Raw genomic sequence first — 7,500 nt, 5'->3', positions numbered from 1 at the left:
TCATTGTCGTTATTATTATTATTGGTAGTAGTAGTAGTAGTATCATCATCATCATCAATGTTATCTTTATTATTACCATTATCATTATCATTATTATCCGTATTGTGATCATTATTATTATCATCATCATTACCACTTTAATCACAAAATTATTATCATTATCATCATCATTATTATTACCATTAATTTTATCATTATTACTATTACTATCATTGTTTTTATCATTATTATTATTATTATTCTATTATTATTATCATTATCATTATTATTGCTATTATTATAATTATCATTATTATTATTATTATTATTATCATTTGTTTTTCTATTTTGTTGTTGTTGTTAATATTCTCATTATAATTATTATCATTACTGTTATTATTATTGTTATTACTATTATTATCATTATTATTGTTATTATCATTATTATCCTTGCTGTTATCATTATCATTAATATACTTAAGATCTTGTTTGTTTCACATATCCGTATCATTATCACCATCACTTTTATTATCATTTTTACCGTTATCATCATTAACATTGTTATAATAAACATTATTATTGCTATTATCATCATTATCGTTATTATCATTATTGATACTGGAAAGATATGAATGAGAATGAATATCTTCACAATACAAGAGATGTATTTGACCGGTTTCGATATAACTGAAACCTTTTCTACATTTGTCAACATGAATGCGGTTCTTTATTATTACGGGTATCATTATCATCATTATCATTACTGGTATTATGATAATTTTCATCATCATCGTTATGATTATCATTATTGCATTCACTATTTCTAGCAGTATCACCTTTTGCTCTTTTCCTGTGTATTCATTTCTTGTTTAACGAATTTAAATCTAAACTTCTTCTCTCCCTTATACGTTAAAGCACCATGTTGAAAATCATTTGCAGGCATATTATTTTACCTCCTACAACAGGCTTATTATAATTTATTCTGACATTTCTCTGAATGGGCGTGTCTTTTGTGACTTTCCCTTTACAGAGAAAAATATATTTAAGTTGTTGTCCTTGGAGAACATCAACACTTGCTTGCTTGCAAATTATTTGGTTTTGAATGTAGCAAGCGTTTAATTTCTAGTTGGGATAAATGTATTAATTATAATTCAAATACATGGGTTAAATGTTTATTTGCAGATCCGTTGTAAGATCTTTATTTAATGCTTTCTTTTTTACTTTAGTTTGTAACTTTTTTTTTCTTTCTTCTTCTTTTACTTCTTTTTATCCTTCTCTGACTCGTCTTTTTCTTCCTTTTTTTTTTCTTCTTTTTAATTTTCTTCTTTTCCTTTTTTCTTCCCACTCCTCCGCCTCCGCCTCTTCTTCTTCATTTCCTTCGTTTTTGCTTCTTTTCTTGCTCTTATTCTTGTTTTACAATATTTTTCCTATCATGCGGAATAAAATATTACATCTCGCATTAGCTTGAAAATGCCACCAAAGAGAAAAACAGCATATAATGATTTCATAACGCAAAACGCACTTTTGATAATCAGAACAGACAGGCTGCGACGTCCGAAAGTCCGATGAAAACAGAACCTTCGATAACCCAGGCTAACGAAATCCACAAAAAATCCACCTTGCTACTAATGGAGGCAGTGCCTGTACAGCGTGCAATACCTCTTTGGCATTCTCCGTGCGACAGTTTCCGTTGGAAAGTGTGGGAGAACTGCGGGGTCACCTCTGATACGAAGGGGTTAAGGGGAAGTCCCCCGGGGCATGTTCTCGCGTCTCGGGGCACGGCCACGCCCCCCGAGGGTCACGGCGGGGGCGAGGGAGAGGAGGCACCACCCTGTCAGACTGTATTGTCTCGCTGCGCCGCGGGAACATGATACCGATACGCGGATTGTGTTGGAAGATCGCCCTTCTTATCCGGACATTCGTTTTGTCTTATCCGGACACTCGCTGGTCTTGCGTCACGGAAAGAAAGGGATGCGCCTGGAGAATATTCTCAGCACGTTTTATTCTTCTGTGTAACCGGAAGCTTTTGTGATTCGGCATGATACATATACATGTACATAATTACGTACATGCTCCCTCGCATGCTGATACCCCCCACACACACACACCCACACATATACACACAAATACATTCACACACAATCAAATAATCACACATGTCCACGACAAATAAATTAACAAATACAAACACACACACTCTATCTCTCCCTCTCTCACACACACACACACACACACACATACACACACACACACACACACACACACACACACACACACACACACACACACACACACACACCATCACCATGTACGATCATTACGTAGTCATGTCACTCCCACGCGGGGAGGGTGGTGGTAGTTGGGGGGGGGGGGGCAATATGGCACTACAAAGAGCAAGGCCGACGAGTGTCTTTTGCAATCCTTCTAAAACGTCATAAGTGCCATAAACGTCTCGGAGGAAGGCAAGGTAATGGGGAAATAACGCCAAGGAATCACTGGCGCCATATCTCGGTCTGATACGCAGGTACAGTACGTGTTGTAATGCGCATGCGTGACTCTGGATTTTCTCCGCTGGAATGGGTTTTTGTATCGTTTTTGGTTTGGGTGTTATTGTGCTCTGTCTTTTGCTGTCATAATTGTTGCTCTTGTTATTATTAGTTATTATTATTATAATTATTATCCATATTGCTGTTGTTATAATTATTAATATCATTAATATTATTGATATAATAATAATAATAAGCATTATCATTATCATTATCATCGTTAATATTATTGTTACTTTTAGTATTTTCATTATTATTATCAATATTATTATTGTTATCATTATCATTATTATTATTATTATTATCTTTATATTTACCATCACTATTGTTATCGTTACATCATCACCATTATTATCATTATCATTATTATCGTTATCATCATCATCACCATCATTATCATTATCATCATTATCATCGTACAAGTAGCTATTATTTTCCATATTCTTACTCACTTGTTATTTATTATCTTTATTCTTGTTATTTTTATCATATGATTGCTATCATAATCAATATTGTAATTACTATTACTATCATCAGCAGCAGCCTCATGTTTAGCATTTTATTATTAAATGATAGTGATAGCATTTAACAGTAGTTGAAGTAGTAAAAGTAGAGTGACAGTAATAGTTTCAGTAGTGCTAGTGACAGTAATATTAGAAATAATAATTGTAATAGTAATAGTAGTAGTAATAGTAGTAGTAGTAATAGCGGTAGCAGTGATAGTAGTAATAGTAGTAGTAGTAGTAGCAGTAATAGCAGCAAGAGTTATAGTAGTAATAGTAGTAGTAGTAGTAGTAGTAGTTGTTGTTGTTGTAGCAGCAGTAGTAATAATATCTTTAATATAATATCGAAACATTGGCCAGAAAAAATAAGCATGAAGATTTAAAAAAACGACAAACAAAAATTAATTAACGCGTTTCATAAAAAAGGTCACGGAAGAAGAGTTTTCGAGCAGATTCAGACTGGCAAGAGATAACTACCCAACCACACTAGCGCATTTCCTGAGCACTTTCCGCTGTTGTTTGGGTCGTTGGGTCTCTGTTTGGTTGCGACACTTGCCTCTCGTTTCGACTTTTGGCTGCAGAAGTGGCTGTTTGGTTTAGTGTTTATGCCTTTGGTAGGTACTGGTTTGTGGTTCTGCAAGTTTCCTTTGTTTTTTGGTTTGTTTGTTTTTGTTTTGTTTTTCCTTTATTTCTTTCTCCCTTTTTTTCGTTCACAATTTATTCATTCTTTGATTTATTTATTTTTTCTTTCCATTTTTCTTTCACGCTGTATTTTTTTCTTTGTTCTTTCTTTCATATGGTTCCTTGTCTCTTATTTGCAATTCAGATTTTTTTGTATTTTGTATGTATTTTGTTGAATTAATGAGTTTCCTATTATATTCTATTAATGGAAAGCACAATACCTTGTTTGAGAAGATGTAAGTATAGCGCTTTCAGGCTTGAGACAATTGCTGGGAAGGCAGTGGAGCCATTCAAATATCCTCTCGAATTATTTTTTCTCCCGGCGTCCCTTCTTAAATAGCGATGCCACTTGCTGCATCGTTTGCTCTGGTGTTCATTATATCATACATATGGCTACATTAATGTGACCAGTCACACCTGAGCGCACAAGCGCGAGCACACACAGGCACACACACACACACACACACACACACACACACACACACACACACACACACACACACACACGCACGCACGCATGCACATACAGCAGATAGAATGATAGATACTTTTTGTGATTTCGCCCGACAGGCCTTACCCACATATAACCGTCTTGCACCTAGTATTGTGTTTGCTTAGGCCTTTGCTATGATTCTCCATCTACAGCCTAAAACATATTATAAGCATACTCCACTGTAATCTTCCCTTCATCTTGTGTCTTTAATCCTCCTAAGTGGAGTTGTCAACCACCTGTAACTATAATATAAAAAACTATATACAGCTTTTACGCCATAGATTAACAACACTGAACAGCCGAAATCTGAAAAGGGTTTCAACAAAAAAAGCTCGTGTGGGTCAACGTTTAAATTTGAACGTCACTGTAGCGCTACAGACCGTTCCGTCCGATTGTGTTCTTTGTAGCATCCACAAAAGTATTCCGTAGTTTCCAACGGAACGCAAGGCAGGGCTCCCGCGTCGCATTCGCACCAATTGCAGTATTTGTGGTATCACTGCAATCCGTCCACCTCCTCATGGGTCTTCTTCTCTGCCTCTTCTTCAAACTTTTCTTCATTATTCTTTTTTTCTTTTCTTTTTTGGGTTGATATCTTATTTATTTGCATAAGTGTGGGCAATCGATATATTCGGTGTATGGTCATCAATTTATCTTATGTTGTATAACCAGTTTTTATGCAATATCTCAAATAAGATATTCACGTTGTCCTTTACCCATCTTATCTCTAAAGCATACTCAACCGCTCGAATACTTTTACTTGGTGAACCACCCGTCACGTCAACGAAACTGAAAAGTGCATTGTGACATTTGAAAAGAATTGTTTTATAGCCGGAAACTGATCAAGTTCTTGTGTCAGTCAAGAAGAGTCTCCGAGGCAGCAGTCAAGACGTGCCAACGCCGAGTCACAGCTTTGGAATCTAAATGTTGATGAGGGCACTGACTTCATTCACGTGCGAATTCGTCGGACTTTCACTGATGTTTTGATCAATCCGTCAGAAAGCTTTCTGATGGTGGTTTTTAAAAATACTTAATTCATTTTGGATATACGATTACAGACATGATTACATTATTAGTGTTGAATATTCTTAAACATGATCCCTAACCTCAGGAGATACAGGCTTTCAGAAAAATACTATATTTGTTATTCCTGCGTGTGCTACCAACAGCAACAGAACATGTAAAAATACAACATGAGACGCAGGTACAGCCACCAACATGCGGTCGACTCTGTTGTTGGAGGGAAGTTAACATACAGCTGTTACGAAGGAGGTCCATCATTGAGGTTTTTTCCATTGAGCAGAGATGAAGATTCGCTATCTAACTGGCTGTATACTAGACGATTCCGAACCACACACAACGACCACACACGCGTATTACCTGTCAGAGATTATATAGATTAGAGTGTATTAGTCTAAGTGACATCCAAGACTGACATTAAACAACGTGAAAGTTCTAAAATAAGTGAGCAACGTCATGTCTCCGAGCGTCATGTGATGACCCCCCTGATACACTGTGCGCGAAGATCATCTGCCTGTATATATTCATCCAGGGGCGGCGCGTGTATGATTGTATGCTAGTGTTTATTATGAATAAGATGACAAAGATGAGCAAGGCATGGAGATTAAAGGTTGCAGGAACTGAGCCTGTTTGATTGCCAGGAAGTCACGAGAATAAGAGAGAAGAAACATGGGATTCGCGACACAAAGGAAGGCACAGAGATCGGACAGACAGGTATTCACGTCGGGTCTACGCCCAACTTCAGAGGGTGAAAAAAAAATCATGAGTCACTCTCTTTAGGACAGTCTGCTCCCCCAAAAATATTGTTCGTTACCTTTTTTATTTAAAAGTGTTCTAGAACGAACGAAAGTAATGATTTTGAGGCGGTAGTGAAACAAATTCGATTGTATTATGTTAGCTTACTTAAAGGAATTATAAGTGGAATTCAACGTTTGAACGTTTGTCTTAATCATTATTCACAGTAATTCTTAACAAAGACATGGAAAAGATATACAGAAACTATCATGATAAAAACATTTGCCTCTAAATATATTGTTAGTTAAAACAATTCAGATAACCACATATCATATAAAGCAAAGTGGGCATACTTGCAGTGTTAATAATCTAAACAATAACTCAGCGAAATCACTGTTAGCATATTCTTAATTGGTGATTCAGACCTTATATAAACCATAAGTTTATTTTACAACAATATCAGTTTAATTATATTGACATGATACTGATTCTCAAGTCATGGCCCTGGCATTAGTGTCGATTAACCTATTGACCAACAACAACAATATTAGAACCGAAACGAAAAATACAATCACCAGAAATTGTTAGTCACGGGTCTATGCTTGAGGTTCTTCCCCGTACATCGCCGGAGCCTGCTATGGTCGTTAATGGTATTATGGTAATGGCGGACCTTCCTTTCAACTCATTGGCTGGTTGACTCTTTTCTTCTTTTTTTTCTCTCTTTCGTTTTTAGTCTTTTATCTCGTATATTTCCTTTTGTGTTTTTTTTTCTCTTGTTTCATCTTTTTTTTTTTTCTTCTTTTTTTTTTGCGTTCAGTCGTTTGTATGTTATAATTTATCTCTTTTCTCCCTTTCTTAATAGTTATCCCTTAAATTTAGATTTAAAATTGTTTTGTTTTTCTTGCACTTCATTCCTTTTTCTATTTTCTATATTCACACTCTTATACATCCATCTTTTTTCAACATTCTCTCCTTTTCTCCGGCCAGCAAGTAGCAACACTTGAAAACCTTATTATTATCTTTTTTATGTTGAGTCATTCCCGGTTCAGGAGTTGTTATTTTTGTTTTATTTTTCGATCGGTTTTCAAAATGGATCGCCCGTCTTTCGCTTCCCTGTTCTGCCCTCAATTTATGGCGCCAATCGCATAAATCAGATACGATCGTGATAACTTATTTCCATATGCGAAGGTTAGATTTATCACCTGCCATATCTCTCCACCAAATCATTCGTACATTTAATTAACTCGTCCTTATCAGTGCATCAGAATGTCCATCTAATGGTGTATAATGAACCACATTTTCCTCACCTTCTTTTCCCGGTATTATCACCATACATAAAACAAGGAAAAAAAAACTAAGTCGACGTGAATTATGATCATAAAAACGAAAACTGAAAAGGTAAAATATCACCATAGACCGATGGCGAAAAGAGGTGAATTATCACCACAAACGCAAACACTGCAAGACGTGAATTTATCATCATGAAAAAAAAACACCGAGAAGACCTGAATGTCACTCTTTCTCAGCCTCTTAAGACTCATTTAAA

The sequence above is a fragment of the Penaeus chinensis genome, chromosome 24, assembly GCF_019202785.1.
Source record: "Penaeus chinensis breed Huanghai No. 1 chromosome 24, ASM1920278v2, whole genome shotgun sequence".
In the NCBI taxonomy this organism is placed as follows: Eukaryota; Metazoa; Arthropoda; class Malacostraca; order Decapoda; family Penaeidae; genus Penaeus; species Penaeus chinensis.
The sequence above is the reverse complement of the archived record's forward strand: the minus strand, read 5'-3'. Positions refer to the sequence as shown.